Genomic DNA, 18820 nt, shown 5'->3' with positions numbered 1-18820 from the left:
ATTGCATTGTGAGGCTTATTGGAAGGCGATTTGAGTTTGAATGCGGCTTGTGTCATTACCCTGCTTCCCTCTCTCTACAAATATAGGTAGTAGAAAGGTCAGGAAAACACTTTTAGAATGAGAAAACTGAAAATTAAATTTTGAAATAATTGCTTTCATAAACTGATTCTAAAAAATAATAATAGTAATAACATAAGATGACCTTTTTGCTGATATACAAGAGAGTGAGAGTGAAGAATGACATAGTGGGTGGAGCTTTAATTCAGCTTTTCTGATCGGCCATTTATGAGGTATCCATCAGTGGAGCGTATATATGAGGGCGATAAATCTGGCACTGGAAGGACGTGTGTGTTCTCACCCTCCAAGTGGTTTGTATTGCCTGACTGTCGGCTTGATGGATGGTCTTCCATTCCTGGCGGGTTCGCCAGGTCTCACGGCAGCAGCAATGTCAGCATGTAGCTGGCCAGCAGCAGCGCCATAAACAAATTTGATTGACGGGTTGGACACACCCTTTCTAATGGACCTAGAGGGGGATTTCAGGGACGTAGACACTTGATGAGAAGAGCAAGGGTAGAAGAAGCTACACATTAATGTCACAAAACAGTGGTGCAGGCTTTTATTATTAAACCCGCTATTATTGCAGTCTGTTGATGAGGAGTGTTTGAGGAGTTTGACAGAAGACAGCGCGGCCTGTCACACAAACCCACTTTACTAAATACATGCGATGTGCATATTAATGGACGCCATTGAGAGCGAGATCAGTACCAAAGCCTTGTTGATGGAGAGCTCTTCCAGATATCATAAATATGCAAAGATTCCCATTACTTTGCTTGGATGGGGTTTTTAATTTTGGTGGGGGTAATTTATGTATTTAGGCTTGTGAAATGAACGGAGAACAATTGGCAGGTGTCTAAAAGGAGTGGGTGCAGCTCTTTGTGTTATTAGTGCATGTGAAAACAGAGGAATAGTGACATGATGAACTGTGTTTCAGACAGTTGGTTGAAAGCATGCAGATTGAAATGTAAATGAAATTCGATCAGTGGTAGTAGAGCCCTTAAGTTGTGACAGTCTAAATGTGGAATAGTTGTTTGTGCAATAACCTAAATGCATGTCATTTTTATTTATCGTGCCAGGGGTTAGGGCTGAGCGATACAGTATATTGAATATTCACAACGAATCAGCTGTTGATTTTGTGATGTTTTTATTTGTCAAATTTGTTTTCTAAATGAACAATGTCATTCGACTAGTTTGGCCATCTTTCCTTGTCTTTTGATTCGATCCCTTTTTCAAAACTCATTTTGACAAACCAGTCCAGATTTTTTGTTTCAGTTGAATCAAACATTCATTGCGGCATCATTGAAATAATAATAAAAATTAATAAATAAAATAAAAAATTAAAGTGGTTAAGTGTCTGCATTAGGGCTGTAGGACTTGAGTCCGGACTCAAGACATTTTTCTATCGTCTCGGACTCGTTGGTGTTTGCACTCGGACTTGTCTTGGACTTGGTCATTGGACACATGTTCTCGTTAGTCTCGACCAAGTCCAGCAATATGCTTTTTTCTCCTTCAAAACAAAACCACATTTGCATGTCACACCTGAAAACATGTGGAAAACGCTTGGCAGGAATAAAGGTTTTCTCCTTTATTCCAAAGCACTCTGTAGCCTGTGCTCTATGCTTGCGCTCCAGTGGCGTCTGCCATTGCTTAGCAACCATGACCTGCTCTCCATGAAGAAGCAGAAGTTTCAGCAAAGGATAAATGGATTTCCAGAACTAAAAATCCCTTGCGGTAGCTCTGCTAATAAATTCATTTAAAAAATGGCTATCCTTGTACAGCTATGATCAGCTGTTTCTCCATCTTGGCTTAGTTTTCAATTTCGTTACGGGAGAGGATGAAGCTGATTCGTTGATTCTTGTCACATGACCAGCGGTGCACTTGCTGCGTTCTGAAAAGTTTAGATGTTTCTAATTTAATTTTCTACCTGTTAAATTGTGTTTTATTAACGTCTAAACCTACATAGGCTTAAACCTACTCTTTACAATAATGAAATACTAGTTAATATTGTACAGTGTGACAAATTAGGCTGTATTTATGTGCACATGCCCAGTAGTGCCAAACGTATCCCTTCTAGCTTTAACCACGTGCATGCTTCATATCCCGAGCTTTGCATGTGTGCGCTGCACCAAGGCATCAGTCATTTTAATTTTTGACCACAGACATGATGTCAGCAAACAGCAGCATTATAAAGTAAATTAAATGTAAATAAAGTACATAAAAAATAATTTTATCCTACAGCTCCAAGCGCCAAACTCCTAGTTGGCCAGTGTCCTGTAGAGTTTAGCTCCAACCCTAATTAAACACACTTGAACCAGCTAATCAAGCTCTTACTAGTCACACTAGAAACTTCCAGTTAGGTGTATTAAGGCCAGTTGGAGCTAAACTCTGCAGAGCATTGAACCTCCAGGATCTAGTGTGGAGACCCCTGTCCTACAGAGTTGTTACTTTGAACATGCTTTTTGATCATTACAAATAATAATTAAAAATTATTTTCTTAGAACAGGAGATATGCTGTCTCTCGCATTACATACATTATCAGTGGTTAAGTATGTGGTCTTGAAGAGGATTCCTTTTTTCTCTCATTTGGACTTGGTCTTGACTTGGACTCGAACCTCTTTGGACTCGGTCTTGACTCGGTCTCGACTAGTCCTGGTCTTGGACTTGTCTTAGACTCGGCAAAGCTGGACTTGACTACAGCTCTAGTCTGCGTGCCAATTTTCATACTGAAGACATTTGAATGTAATTAAATAGTGTTGTTTAATATTCATTGTTATATTGGTGCATATGAATAGACATTATTAAATAATATTTCTTCTTTGTGTTCATCGAGTAAGAAAAACTGTCAAAGACTTACATAAATTATTTTAACAAGGTTTTTTTTTTGTATTTTACTTAAAGGTGGAACAATGTAACTAAAATCACCATCATGAACACATGAACACTGTTTCCAATACTAAGTACTGTAAATACTACTATTATTTATATAAATATTATTTATTGAACAATAATATTTAATAAACAACAACAACAGCCATCATAAAAGTAGCTAGGCAATTCAGTCAAAAGTACAAAGGCAGCGCTCTGATATACAGCATTAAAGTTACATAAAATATAAAGTAATGAGATTATGCCCTCAGCCAAAGATTGGTCTCAAAGATTAATGAGACCAAAGACTACACATGAGTTTTCACAAAACAAATTATATCTCATGTTTAACCACTATAGAGACATCAGAGCCAGCAGCAAATTCCAGAAGAGCTGGCCGAGGTGAGGCTGCTCTCGGCGGGTTCAAATGTTATCTTTATCTACAAACCATATATTTGAAGTCTAAACAAGTACATTCTCTCCTAAAAAGCATTTAAAACTACATTCTATGACTCAAAACAGTATTATTTATAAAATTATAGTGAATTTGGGTATCTGCCATGATACAGCTCTAGTGGAGCGATACAAATGGTGAAACTGCTGTTATCACTAGAATATCACACTCCTCTCACCCAATCAGATTCGAGGACCAGAAAGAACTGTTGTATAAATAATTTTTATTTTATTTTTGCTTTAATATTTTTTTGATTTTTGGCTGCAATGAAATGTTGGCTTCTCTTCATCCTTTGAAGCCATTTAATGTATAATAATTTATAATATGTATTATATATGTATTATGATTATAAAATAAATATATGTTATTAACAAAACATGAAAAAGACAATGTTCTTTGAAGTATATCCCGGAATGATTAATTAAAAGGTTTTAGTATTTTTGTTTTATTTAAGAGATATTAATACTTCTACTGCATACAACAATAGAAGTACAACAGCTCATAATCCCTGTATAATTGCTCCTTCCTGTATCTTTCCACTAGTTTTAGCACTGTTTCCATCTAATTGTTTTGTGAAGTCTTTGTGGTAAACAATGTTTGGCATGTGATATCAGTGAGGAAACAGCACTTTCTGCCCTGCTAAACATCCTTTGCGGTTGTTTGGGTCTGGTTGTTTGACTCTTTATAAAGAGTTACACTGGTGTTCCCCCTGAGAAGACGGGAGAGCAGAGAGACGAGAAGAATGGCTGCTCTGCAGATTGCTTTGAGGATAGATTGCCAGTTTCAAACTGCCATAGACACAATCAAAGTCTCATTGCAGCAGAGGTGATTTTCTACATCCCCTACTTGTCGCATCAATCAAAATGCTTCTAATGAAATAACACATTAATCCCTGATGCACAATGTCTGCGAACAAATGTCATATTCTTTGCATTGTAATACCAATGACATTGAGGTCTTGTTGTTTAATCTTTTAGCTCTTTGCTTATTATCTTTTAAAGGTGCCTAAAATTAAAGTACCATTCAGGCAACTTTTTTTCTCTGCTTTCAACTGTTTTTTCAATTGTTGGTCAGTGTATTCATGTGTTAGAACGATGTCTTTGGCCATTGCATCATATCTTTTTGTTTTGTTTTGTTTTTTTTTCCCTTGTGAGCTAGTTTTGTAACAGCAAAGCAAACTGCAGAATTCATCTTGAGTCCCCTGCAATGTTTTTTGTTGTGCTCTGTTTCAACGTTTTTGTATGCACAAACAGTCAGTGTGTTCCTGGATTTACAGCTTTTGTCCAAAATTCAGCAGTTTTTGCAATTTCTTGCAATTATTCTCAGAATTGCAGTTTAAATGAAAAAGTCAGAATTGTGAGATAGTCATTTCCATAAGTAACACATTGATTTAAACATGACGTTTTGAAGTAGAAAGACTAAAGTTGTATTTTCTTGTAAAACAAAATACTCCAATAATCTTTAAAAGGTTTTTTTTTTTTTACCGTGTACATTTCAGAGAGGGATTCTAATTGATATCGCTTTCTCATGAAGTGTCTTTCTTTATCTATCTCCAATAATCAACCTTCTGCGTTTTTTTCTTTCCCGCTCTTACCTTTCTTAAAATTGCTCTTGATTGTTGTGCCAATTAGTTTGAAATGGTAAGACCCCTCCAGCCTCTTGTAAATGATTGTACGCAGTGCCAGAGCTCTCTGCAGGCCTAATTAATCCATCCCTGATGCAGGTAGGAGTAAATTATCACAGGAGGACATGGTATCTTCGGGGGTGGATACACTCCTGTGTTCTGTATGATGGCGCATGTGTATCCGTGTTGAGGTTGGGGTCGTTGCGTGTTTCCCGCCTCTGTTTCCAGAGACCTCAAAAGGTGGTTTGATCTCTGCTAACAAGTAGCTAGAGACTGAAGAACCATTGATTCCTGGCATGATAAATTCAAGAGGCCGGTCTTTCCACTGTCTGCTCTCTTGACTTCTCTACTCCCCTGAGAGACAATTGGCAGGTTAAATCAGACTCTTCGCTTTACGTTTTCACCTGGATATGTCAACAATTTGACGGTAGTGCGTTGTTGTGGAGTCATGGAAACATTAGCTCCTTTTATAGATTATCTGGATATTTTCTAATGATACTACGTTTTTAATGTTATTGTTAATCTTTATTTTGTGTATTTTATTGTTTGTTTGTTTTTATTATTATTATTAGCATTGCTGATTTTTAATTATACAGCAATTTGGCTGAATATCTGTTGTATTTTAAAATGCATTTAAAAAATCTAGATATTTATTTGTTTTCCACTAATACCATTGCTTTTATTTTATTGTACAACACTTTGGCTGAATGTCTGTTGTATTTGAATGTATTTTAAAACTAGGTTTGACTAGATAGATATTTATATTTTACACAATTTTAATTTTTTATTATTAATGTTTATTATTTTTAATTTAATATATATATATATATATATATATATATATATATATATATATATATATATATTATTATTATTATTATTATTATTATTATTATTATTATTATTATTATTACTATTTTTTATTTTTTTAAACAATGTATTTTTAAAAAAATTATTTTAATACAATCTTAGATTTCTCATAGCACAAGGGTTACCATGTAGACAGGTTTTCATGGCTGGTCCTAAGTTGAAGGGCAGGGAGAGGAGGAGAATGTAACAGGAGGGGGATGTTATTCACCCGACCTGACCACACGCCATATATCCTGGAAGGTCCTGCTGCATTAGCATTGGCTTACCCTGAGCACTGCTGTACAGTGCAGCAGGATCAGCTCCTGACTAATGAATACTACAGGGTGTTTCTCAGCCCCTCAGTCTCATGCATCTGTTTGTAGAGTGAATGGTAAGTTGTTTCAGTGTTCAACATGCAGATGGCACATTCTGCCTGTTAAAATGTCTACATCTCAGTCCACTCAGTCTTGGAAAGATCTGAGATGACACAGCTAAAGAGGAAACATTTGGTACAAGGGACTGATAATATTCCACCAGCCCAGGAGAGCTGGAGTGGTGTCTGCTGTTTCAGTTTGACTAAAATAGATTTTTACATTTTCCAAAGAAAATTTGAGTGGTGGAAAATTTCACTATGCGTTTATGGTGTAGTGGTAGGTTGCTAGGGTGTTGCTATGAGAGAAAAAAAAGTTACATTTGCAAGACATAAACTTTGTAAGATAAATTGTAAGATACAAACTCAGAATTAGATATTAACTCAAAATTCTGACTTTCTCAGATTTGCAAGTTTATATCTCGCAAATTGTTTTTCACAATTGTGCAATTCTGACTTTTTTCTCAGAACTGAGATATAACTCAGAATTGCAGTGTATTCATTTTCAATTCTGAGAAAAAAAGTCAGAATTGTGACAAACTCAGAATTATTAATTTTTTTATACAAATTCTGGAGTTTACATCCCGTAATTCTGACTTTTTTCTCACAATAGCAAGTTTATATGTCACAAATTGGGTTCTTCAGAATTGCATATTTTACAATTGCGCAATTCTGACATTTTTCTCAGAATTGTCAGTTTATATCTTAATTCTGCAATCTCGCAATACTGAAAAAAGTCAGAATTGTGAGATATAATGTCACAATTACCTTTTTTAAACAAGCTTCCATAGAAAACAATTATTTTAAACTGTAATGATATTTCACAATATTAATGTATTTTTGATGCAAATACTACAAATATTACTGTGAAAATTTGTGCACCACATTCTTGTATTTCAAATCAACACCAGTGTCAGTGCAGCAAACCGTCGGAACTTCATCAGAAGATTTCTGCAGGTTGCATGAGTTGGTGTAGTACTAGAAATCTATAATGTAAAGCATGAACAAAGCAGTTCCCTGGGATGCCCCATTGTTCCTCAGCATCTCCTGCCAGCATTTCGAGAACCTCACAGACTGCCGGCTGTCAGCCTTTGATTTGGAAAAACTGTAGCTATTGCCCAGAACACTTGATACAGAATACCACTGTACATGATTTATTCATGAATCGCTTTTTTCCTTGTGCTGCTTTAAGAAAAAATAATGTTGACTATGCAGTTGGTCAATAATTTTCCATTCTGTAATCTGGTTACATACTCGGAAAATGATTGCCTTGCTTAACGTTAAGAGACTGAATTAGTGCATTGATTGCTGTGTAGAGGAGCACCAGGGTGATGTTTTATTAAAAATGGCCTTTTTTGCCATTGTGCTCCATTTTATGTTTGATCACATACTACTACAGTATATAGTATAAAAAGTACCCTAATTATTAAAGTTAAAATATGAATTTAATATGGTGACAAACTGTTCTGTGTTAATTATTAAATGTGTTTGGATTCATTTACATACAGCTGAGACCAAGAAGTCACTAGGGAAGGTGCTAGTTACACAGTTTGATAGTTTAACACTTCAAACAGCTTATTAAGATTCTGCAAAGAATCAAAGGTGTACATAAACATTTGATATGAATGAGACTTATGTCCCTCCAAGGACCAAAAATGTGGTTCATATTCAAACATGCTTTGAATATAAATTCAAAACTGTTATGGAGTTAAATAGGAAGGTAATGGTTAACTGTGAGTGGACGGAAAGTGTGAATTTTCTGTTCAACAAACGTGTGATTTTAACCCATTTTCTTGTCACAATCCCACAAAACATTTGCATAATCCCAACGCCGGTTCCACTTCAGAGATGAACCTAACTGATTTGTTTTGTCATCGGATCCCTGTCCATGCATAATTATCAGAATGTCTCAGACATCGCTGCCCTTTCAATGTCATCACACATCGATTCGTGCTCCGGCGCCGTGGGTTCATCTGACTCTGATATGCTGTGATTAAGATAATGAATCTGAAATAAGGATCTTCATCTGGATTAGGCGAGAAGTAATTATGGCAATGATTTGCAAGCTATCAGAATGGCCACGCCATTATGGCCGTATGGCAACACAACCAAATCAACGCAGTGTTGCAATCAGACACGCTTCACTTGAACCATTACTATCACTCCTCCTCTCTAAACAACCGCCGCAGCTTTTGCTCTGTGTATTATGAATACCCTGTTATTTCATATTGCGGGTGGATCAGAGTTCAAACAGAGAGAAAGATAATTGAGTGGATAATCATTCATGTGGTTTTTCATTTAATTTAGCCATGAACTTTTGAAGCAAGGATTCTGATACACTGACTCTGAATTATTGTGGGCTTTGACATTTATTGTGGGCAAATGTGATGCAATTCAAAAACTTAGCTAAACAATATGGATTTCCTTTTGTGATTAAGCAAGGTCGGTGTATTGACACAGAGGTCATTAAATAGTTCATTGAGCCCTCCGATGATCATGTTTGCTCTAATTGATTACTGCTGATGCTGTAAGTGTTAATAACGTTGACTAATGCCAAAGCTTAAGGGTAAATGTAATTATGTTTTTACCATATTAAAGAACATCTGCATTCAACATGTGTCGAAAAGAAAGTGCAAACGTCATTTTTTTTTTCATTCTGATCTGTTATGATAATCTAAACTGTCTGTGAGGCAAAACATGTTCTATAAATTAGCATTAGTAAATTAATAGAGTCTGTACTCGAACAACCACCATCTGCAGTGCAGTTAAACAATGCACTGACCATAAACCACACACAAGAAGGAAATTTATATCAGACATCTACATTTAACCATTTAACATACCAAGTGCTAAGACATTTTATAACTTATTTACATTTTTCAAGTCAACATTTATTTAATTTTATTTTCCTTGAATGTAGGGAGTCTGTGGGGCTCATATATACACAAAAATGTTAATTTTTTAAATTACATTTCTGTTTCCATTTTAATTAATTGGCTAATGATATTTTAAACACTGAATAATGTGTAAGGTCTATGGGCCTCTAAAACTCCCTTATTAGACAAATCTAACCATATCATGTTTAGAGCTAGCATACAATGACTGACTTAAATGTGGCCATTTTTAATTTTTGCCACATAAAACTACTGCACCATTATCACAAGTCAAGATACTTGGTTACGAACCACACACACACACAAAATTGGGGTTGATTTCTTTTGTGTATTCATCCACACTTTATCAAATTTAATAAAAAAAAATCTTGATAATATTGGTGCTTTTTACACTTTTCTAAAAATGCCATGGGCTGAAAATTCTTCTAGCAATTCTTCTATGAATACCCAACTCATAAAAGTTTGGATTCAAAAAGCCTTTTGTAGTTAGAAAAGTATTTTTCCAGAAGCCCATAACGTCATCGCAGTTCTTTGCCATATGCCTGTCCTAGGCTTTTTTACATTCTTATTGTGACTGTATATTTTTGAAATCACAGTTCTTTGTTAATGTGGGTTAAAGTTTCTTTTCATTCTTCTGAGGCTCAGGAGTGCAGAGACAGAGCAAACATTTCTTTGTACCTCTCCTCTTCTTGCTTCCTCGTACCTTATGTCTCTCCTGCTCTCTGTCTCCTCCCTGCCTGCTCCCTCTTCCTCCTTCTCCCAGAGCAATGTCTTTTAAGTATCTTGCCGTCTTCTCTTCTCTCCTCTCTTCGGGTCACAGACATCAAAGAGAAATGCACAGAATGCCTCTTTATTCTGACAACAGCCAGAGAGAGTGTCTGACTGTAGAAAAGGCAGCGGCGGTGACACAGGAGAGGAGAGACGAGCTAAATACATTTATTGTGAGCAAAAAATAGGATACAGTTTAATTTAACGGTCCATTAACAATCTATTAATTTAATAAATATGCAAGTGTGTGATTAAATGAAGTGGTGGTATTGTGACGGCGGTGATTGAGATCTGAAATACATTTTGTATGCATGTCTGTGATCTTGTAATGAATGGCCGTGACGGGTCTGAGCAAGGTGATGAGACAGGTGTCAATCAAACAGACAAATGTACACTCAATGTTGTCAGTGCAGTCAGTCAGTGTTGTCATGGAAATTTGCTCAGATCGCATAATTCTGGGTGGTCCTGCTGCTGGTCCTGTTGAGATGAATGTGAATGCTAATGGAATGCTTTTTTGAGGTATTATACACCTCCTTGTGTTAACAAGCTCAATTAAAGGTATAGATCACCCAAAAATGAATATTATTTACACACCCCAATTGCAAACCTATATGAATTTCTATCACCTGCAGAAGATAGTTTGAAGAATGCTGGTAACCAAATGGTTTCGGTTCCTATTGACTTCTATTGTATTTTTCCCCCATACAATGGAAATCAACTATTTACTCTGCCTCATTCCAACTCTGTTTGACTTTATATCATCTGCCAAAGAAGATATTTTGAATAATTCTGGTAAACCAATGGCTTTTGTTACATTGACCTCCATTGTATTTTTCCCCATACAATGGAAATCAATAGGAAACATTGACAGAACTGATATTTTTGGATAAATTATTCCTATAAGCAACCTGTAACCTCAGGTGTTACTCCCTTTTTTCTCTCTCTTCACATCATTTGAAGACTAAGAGTTTCTGGATCATTCTGCTATGAAAGCAGCACAGGTAGCTTGGCTCTGATAGATGATCCACTAAGCTGAGCAGAAACCTTGAGTGTCAGCCGCAAAACCTTGAGACTGGGAGCACATAATGAACCTCCCCTTCAACAAGCCAAAGAAAGAAAGGATGAGGGAAAGGGAAGGATGAGAAGAAATATGAGATTAATAGACAAGGCCCGGAAGAGAGGGAAGCATTAGCATTAGTATGGCTGCATCCCTATTCACATACTTATACTTCACACCAAAAGTATGCTTCTCTCAAAGGAAAATACATAGATTTGAGCAGTAGTTATGGACAGGAGGGTCATAACTATGTTAAATATGGGTTCACCTGCAATGAGGATAAATACGTGTCAGCTTTTGGCAGTTCAGTCCAATAATGAATCAAGAATATGCCTACTTCCCTAATGTAAAGTATGCTAAAGTGAGCTGAGGAAATTGCAGATTTCTGCAGAAATGGAAGATTGGAAAAGTTGAAAAATTTTAAATAACTGAGTGGCTATTTTTAAGTATAAGTTCTTCGAGTACCATATTAAATTGTTCATGTTATAATATATACTGTTTGGAGTAGGTAAGATTTTATTTTTTATATTTTTGGCTCACCATGGATGCATTGGTTTGATGGAAAATACAGTAAAATTTAATGTTATTTACCCGAGTAAATTAACTTATAGTTGTTGATATTGCATCACAAGACAAGGAAAATACATGGTGCACATGTCATCAACAATCAAAATATACATTGCATATCATGCTGAAAACGGAAGATAAAGTTGTGTGCATTGCATTATGGGATACAGTACCCAGTGTAACATTTGCACGTGTAGTCACCTGGGTGTTCCATGTGTGTAGAAAATTTGCATACTACATATACATGCTACATACTGCATAAACATTCTCAACATAACCTTCACGTTTGTACTGTATAGGACATGCAGTATGAGAATTGGAATGCAGTGTGAGTGTTTGATAGAGTAAGAGAGAAAAAAAGAGAGAAATGTGTGCTTACAAAGCATGTAGCGTCTGTCGCTAGCTGCCAATTGGAAGTAACGTACTGCCTACAAGAGCAAATTAGCCTCAGGGGAGTTCTTCGCTTCAAATTGAAATTGACAGCAGGTAACACTCACAAACTCATTAAAATACCTCTGGCAGAGGTCGGCCTTATGCTGGGCCAGCGCAGGCCAGACAGTCTATCAACAGATAAATTAAATATTTAATCCATGGCTGGAAACGGGGAGGAGTTTTGTTTCTGGCCTTTTGAATTATTTCATTCATTTAACTTGTCCAGAGAGTTCAAAGTATTCTGGATGGTGCGACCTGCTAAGTTTAAAAGCTGTGTATTTATTGCCAGTAATGTTTTTATAGCTTTTTGGCTAGTGCATTTAGAGGGGAGGCGCTATTATAGATCTCATTTAGAAAATGCTAACCTGATGATCTTAGTAAATTTGGCCACATATAGCCATTTGTGCACTGCTTTTGAGGCATTTGACTTGCAGAGCCAGCTGTGCGGACAAGTTTTGGTCTGTTTGGATGAAAGCATGTGCCACAGTGTTCATCCCACCCAGATGGCAAGTGCTGTTCATTAGAGGTGATTTTTGATTCTCTCTCTCTCTCAATTCATGACTAGCGGCACAGCTTGTGTGTGCCAGCCATTTAGTATTTGCAATGTCGACTGTTGATCTTTTCTGATTCGATTTAATCCACTCGAGTCGAGCAGCATTCTGTGTGTGGCATACATGAAGGGAATTAGATGTCTCTCAGGCAGGACTTCAAACTTGCTTTCTAGCACTCATCCAAAGCATGTGCGACTAATATGAAATGCACAACCGACATCCTAGCAACTCATCGCACAACCTGCATTGGAATCAATTGTTAGCGTCATGTTCTTCATGTGAAGTTTTGTTCTTCGTGTGTGGAGTCTTTTTTATTTATAGTGCCTTCTTCCAGTGCCTTGTTTCTAAGCTAACAACCCAGTGCTCTAATAAGCACAAAAATACACATCATGTAAATACAGTATATATGGTAAAATATGCTATAATAAGAAAAAATCTGCTAAGTTCTGTACCATTTATGCTGTACTGGAATGTATGTGTATGTTTATGTATTATTTCTAGAGTCTGAAATATACATTTTATAATATTAGTTTTACTAATGCAAGTCTTTAGTTTTTACCTCAAGTATTACATAATGTGAAGCTGTTTTTGCACAGATGCAAGGCTTATCATTCGTTATGAATAATCTTATATTGTTGGCCATCAAGCTAAAGTGACTTATTTTGTAGATTATTTATTATATTATATTATATTATATATTATATAGATTATTCATTATTGTTGTAAGTACTGAACAAGTTATTACATTAAACAGTTTTTGGTTGAATGTGCTGCATTAAAAAAAAAAAATATAGCCTATATATTGGTCATACCCACCATCCATAAATTGAAATATTTTAATCAATTCTGTTTCAGTATTGAATTAAGTAGTTTTTTTGATTTTGATTTTGGCATAAAAAAGGTGCTTTAAGATGCGGTCTCAGTGGAAAGAAGGCCCTCATGCTTCTATTTTCACCCATATTCCTTTACACTTTCCTTTTTTTCCCCTTAAATACTGGGTCAGGGTAGCCTTTCCTTATCCTCTTCTGGTCATTCCTTGCTTTAGCCTCCAACCATCCTACATCCTCTCATATACTGTCCCCTTCCCCTCATCTATGTGTGTGGGTTAGATGTATAAGAAGGAAAAGGCCTAGGCTTGTAGAAGGAGAGGCCTAATGAAGAATGTATCGATTTCCTATAAGAAGGATTTAATCAAAGTCCCACGACACATCCACTGGGACAGAAGCCTCGCTACAGCACCAAATTACACTTCATACACCATCTATTTTCAGCCACGGCGATAAATGGAGGTGCCGAGCAGATAGATGAGACCCCCCACATCTCTCATCATACCCAAACTAGAAAAAAAAAAAAAAAAAATTAATAAGATCAGCAACAACAACAGCCAATGATGAATAGACCGGGAGGTGTCAACTGGGCGGGAACATATTCACCATTGGATGAGGGAGATTTAATTGAATTTGGGAAGAGAAGGCTATATAATGAATGATTCATTTCATCTATAAAAAATATATGACATTATGTCAGGGAGTGCTGTGTTGTTGTTGCATAGAGCATTTATAGTTTATTAGACAGTAAAGATAAGTAATTCAATTGACTAAACTGTTGCTATGGCTCATTACGCACTACAGTGGAGGAAAAGTTTATGAGCACAACAAATCTGATGTGGATTTACATCAGCAAAATGCTGTTTATCAGCAAATACAAGGATTAGCTTTTGAATTTGAATATGCAAATTTTATCCAAACACAAATACCATAAAACAATGTCTTCTAAGTGTGATTATCTCTGATTTTGTGGAAATAAAGAAAACAAATATTATTTTAGTGTGTTAGATTTAAGGGTTATCTGCTTGAGAAAATGGTTCTCTTTGTCACTAGTTTTATATCTGGACCCATAAGCAACTGCATACAGTGTTTCACTGGGTTTTAAAAAGAACTTTAAAAGTCTTAAGACATCCATCTACAAATCAATGTCTATGAAGGTCTGAAATCAGAGCAGAAAGTTTAAATGTTGAATACTTCAAAAAATCTCCCACATTATTTTTTTTGTTTTGTTGTTAAATGAAAACATGAAAACATCCTTAAATCAAGATACATTTACTTGAGATGCAAACTGAACATATGAAGTCTTGTTTCCTGAGAAATTAAATTAAATTAAGCGAGTTGAACAAATTGAATTGAAGTTTAACAAAATTAAGATGAGTGAGAACTAACATCTGTCCATGGGGACTTTGAATTAAGTTGAGTTTTCTGAACCCATTAACAGATATTTGTTCTTGTTTTAATCATAAACTCACTTAATTTCGATCAGTTTCTCATAAAACAAGACTACTTTTTAATGTCATTTTGCTTTTCAAGTAAATTTATATGTATCTTGATTTAAGAATCTTTAGACATTTACTTGGAAAACAAGACAAAAATACTGATGAAGAGAATCACTTTTTTACAGTGTGATCATAAAGTACAGTGAAAGTTTTCTATATAATATTTTTTTTATATTTCTATATTCTAGCTGTTCAAGTCAAATGTTTTATTTATTTATTTATTTATTTTTGTAAAATGAATTAAAAACGGAAATGTGTTAAAAGCAATATTTTCAAACTTTGAAGTGTTGAAGACATACATCAGACCCTATTGATGTATTATGTTCCATTGAATTTATTCCTTAAATTTTCTTTACTTGGTCTTCAGAAAACCTGCAGAATAAAGAGGCAGAAAGAAAGAGATAAAAATTTATATATATATATATATATATATATATATATATATAAAAATATATAATTTTTTTAAGTGAATATGAAATCAAATGTGACCGTATTTTCTCTCTTAATGCATTTGCAGGTCTTATTGTGCACAACTTGTCTTTAAATTTCCATGAAAATTTAATAACTTGCATCGCTTCTGAAACACTTTTCTCTAGCGTCATGCAGACTCTATTAATGAAGAAAAAAACTTTTTTGTCAGTAATACAGGATACGATTAAGGGAATACATTTATGGCAATAATAGCATATAATGGTAGATCTGATAAAGAAATATTTCCACTGAGATACATACTGATGGAAATGCTCTCAGGAATAAATTAGACCTTTTGCCTCAACATCCTGCATAAAAAGCCTCTTCAAAACGGGTGTTTCAGTGGAGCAGACCTTCACAATCCAAAATCAGTCAGGTTTACCTTCATTTTCATATATTCTTTTTTTCACTCATAAATATGTCACATTACAAAAGCAAAATGAGTTGCAAATGCTGTTGGCTTCAAAGCATTTTTCAATTAGAAGGTACACACATTTTAGAGACTTTTTCTTATCAGGCTACAAATGAAGGGCCTTTTATTTTTGTGTGTTACTATGGTGACCAGTTATCCTGCGCATGCTGTGCATGAAAGACCCCCACTGGTAAAGTATGCTTTAAATAGTTGTACAATAGTTCATCTGCATAGCTATTCCTTGATTGGAGTGGCTGCAGTGCTGTGCCACTCGGCCGAGAGAAGTGAATCTAAATTGTTTTGCCCCAGAAACATCGACTAAATCAAACCTTTATTGTTGTCTGAATATGACACAGTCACAGAAAAAGAGTGAATGTCCGCTATTTGCATGGAGAAGTATGGAAAAGGCTAGATTTAAAGTAATCTTTTCTTAACGTGCGATTCATGCATAGAAGTCTGATTAGGAACTCATAATGAATGCGTTTGCATCACAATCCAAACAGAACGTATGAATGTTTTCTGATGCTATTGAAACGTTGCCGACTTTTGATTGCCTTTTAATGTCGTATTGTTTGTTACATCAAATTTTGGCTTTTTTTTCTTCTCTCATTTAGCGATTTGAGCGGAAAAAACTCTTCAGGTTGTGCAGTTTTAAAATATCTACAAAGACTCTCCAAATAACAGATGGTTTTATATAGGCCAGAGTGCATTATTTACGATATTCTAATCCAGCAGAAAAATAAACACCTTTAGAAGAACAGCTTGTAGGTACTTTCTCAAAATGTGGTTTTGTTTGTTATAAACTATTCCTGCATCTCATTTGTGTATTTTCTCTCACACAAAACCAGTTAGTCCCTCTGCGTTAATCCACACTTGAATTGTCACATCCTGACAAATGGTCCAGCAGTTAACACATGCTATATATAGTGGTCTGCCGGGTGGTCTTTAAAATGCTGCTCTTTTAGTCTCGCTGGCAGTAAAGTGAATTGCATGAGCTCGGGTGCATGTTACAGATGCTTGTCAGATAGAATCGCTGTGCTGGTCTCAAGTGCTCTAGTGAATAGTGTGTGCTGATGCAGTTGTTAGGTCAGTGCTTTCTGCTTGGGTCATCCTTGATTCTTTGACATGATGTTTACTCTAAAGATTATGAGATGTCTGGTCAGTTCAACGGTTGCTCTGGACAGGTCCCTCTACTAAGTCCATTTACTAGCTCCAGCTTTAATATTAAATTAATCTTAAATGAATGCATTATTTGAATACACTGAATATATTTACACTATTGTTCAAACATTTGGGGTCACTAAGAATTTTGTATTTTGTAAGGATGCATTAAAATGATCCGAAGTGACAGTAAAGGTTTTAACATTGTTACAAAATGTCATATTTCAAAATAAATGTTGTTCTTTTGAACTTTCTATTCATCAAATAATCCTGAAAAAAGCACTTTATAAAATAAACACAGTCTTTGCCTTCCTTCTGGTCTTAACATTAGGAAAGAGTGGATGAACTTTATTTTTAATGAAGATCCAGACCACGTCAGTAAGAACTTTATTTTACTGCGGATTTGTTTACAAACAAGGCACAGTTCAGTGCAGGACTTTCAGAATCCTACCAATGATAGCTGTGGACGTTTACTTCCGAGTCTACAATCCACCACGCAAAATAATAAAAGGAAGTTCATGACCTTTTTAAATTTAAAATGTCCTTTCGTCCATTCCCTATGTTTTGGTGCCAATTCATCTGTCATTTTGTAAAAGCTGCCCTACTTAGGTAGATGCCTAAGTATGGATAGGTTGCATAACTTCTTTGCTATGTTGTAGTTGCTAGGGTGTTCTGGGTGGTTGCTATGGAGTTGCTAGGTGGTTACAGGGGTGTACTTGCAGAAAGATTCACTAAAGAATGCTCACCACTAATGTACATACAACTGGAGAGATAAAAAAAAAAAAGTGTAAAGTGCTGCTGGACTAACTGTTGTATAAATCTGTTCTATTCAACAATTGTAATTGAATTGATATTTAATTCTTTCCATTGGTTTATTTTTAAGATTTGAATTGTACGCATAATTAAATGCATAAATCTGCTGAAAGCAATTTCTGTACATTTTTTGTTTTAAAAAAAGTGGAAAAATATAAAAGCAAGTCAAACAGATGGTCCCGCTCCAAATGACGGCACTGGCAGAGAGCCGGTGTATTTAAAAAAAGTGCTTACAGCAGCTTGAAGTCTTATTCATACACAATATATGCACTTTCATATCAGTTGAGTATGAAAGTGTCTGCCAAGACCTATCTAAAATGTGTTTTGTAAACATTATGTTGAACACTAAAAAGTGCTTAAGTGCATTCACCATCATAAACAACTAAACTAACAATATTTAAAGTATGTAACAAGATTTTTAGCCTACATCTTCTGAAGAAAATATGCTTGCATGTGCAAAAGTCACCACTACATCGCTAAAGTTTTTTGGGTGGTTGCCAGGGTATTTCTGTATGGTTGCAATTGTATTCAGACAGTCTTGTGGTATACTTTCTGATTCAAGTCCATTGCATTTATGTTTATCGGGATGCTCCACCCCAATATTAAAATTTTGTCATTAATCACTTACCCCCATGTCGTTCCAAACCCGTAAAAGCTTTGTTCATCTTCAGAACACAATTTAAGATATTTTGGATGAAAACCGGGAGGCATGTGACTGTCCCATAGACTGCCAAGTAAGTTACACTGTCAAGATCCAGAAAAGTATGAAAGACATTGTCAGAATACTCCATCTGCCAGCAGTGGTTCAACCGTAACATTATGCCACAAGGATGCGCTTGTTTTCTTTCAAATCAAAGCTAAATACAGGTAGAAACAGCGCATCCTTGTGGCTCGGCTGATACAGAAGAGCATACGCAGCATACAGTGATATGGAGAGACACAGAGGAGACTGTTGACTAAGGAATTGTTCAATAAAGTCATTATTTTAGTTTTCTTCGCTTACAAAAATTATTCTCATCACTTCATAACGTTACGGTTGACTCACTGATGTCAGATGGAGTATTCTGACGATGTCTTTCATACTTTTCTGAACCTTGACAGTGTAACTCACTTAGCAGTCTATGGTACAGTCATTTGCCTCCCGGTTTT

General features: G+C 35.6%; 1 protein-coding gene across 2 annotated transcripts in view; it reads left to right on the top strand.

The window, feature by feature from the left end:
• Nucleotides 1–18820, top strand: part of LOC109091589 (RNA-binding protein Raly-like) — a 71581-nt gene that overhangs the window by 29467 nt on the left and 23294 nt on the right. The window lies entirely within an intron of this gene.

The sequence above is a fragment of the Cyprinus carpio genome, chromosome A6 (genome assembly GCF_018340385.1).
Source record: "Cyprinus carpio isolate SPL01 chromosome A6, ASM1834038v1, whole genome shotgun sequence".
Lineage (NCBI taxonomy): Eukaryota > Metazoa > Chordata > Actinopteri > Cypriniformes > Cyprinidae > Cyprinus > Cyprinus carpio.
This window is presented reverse-complemented; position numbering and strand designations above follow the sequence as displayed.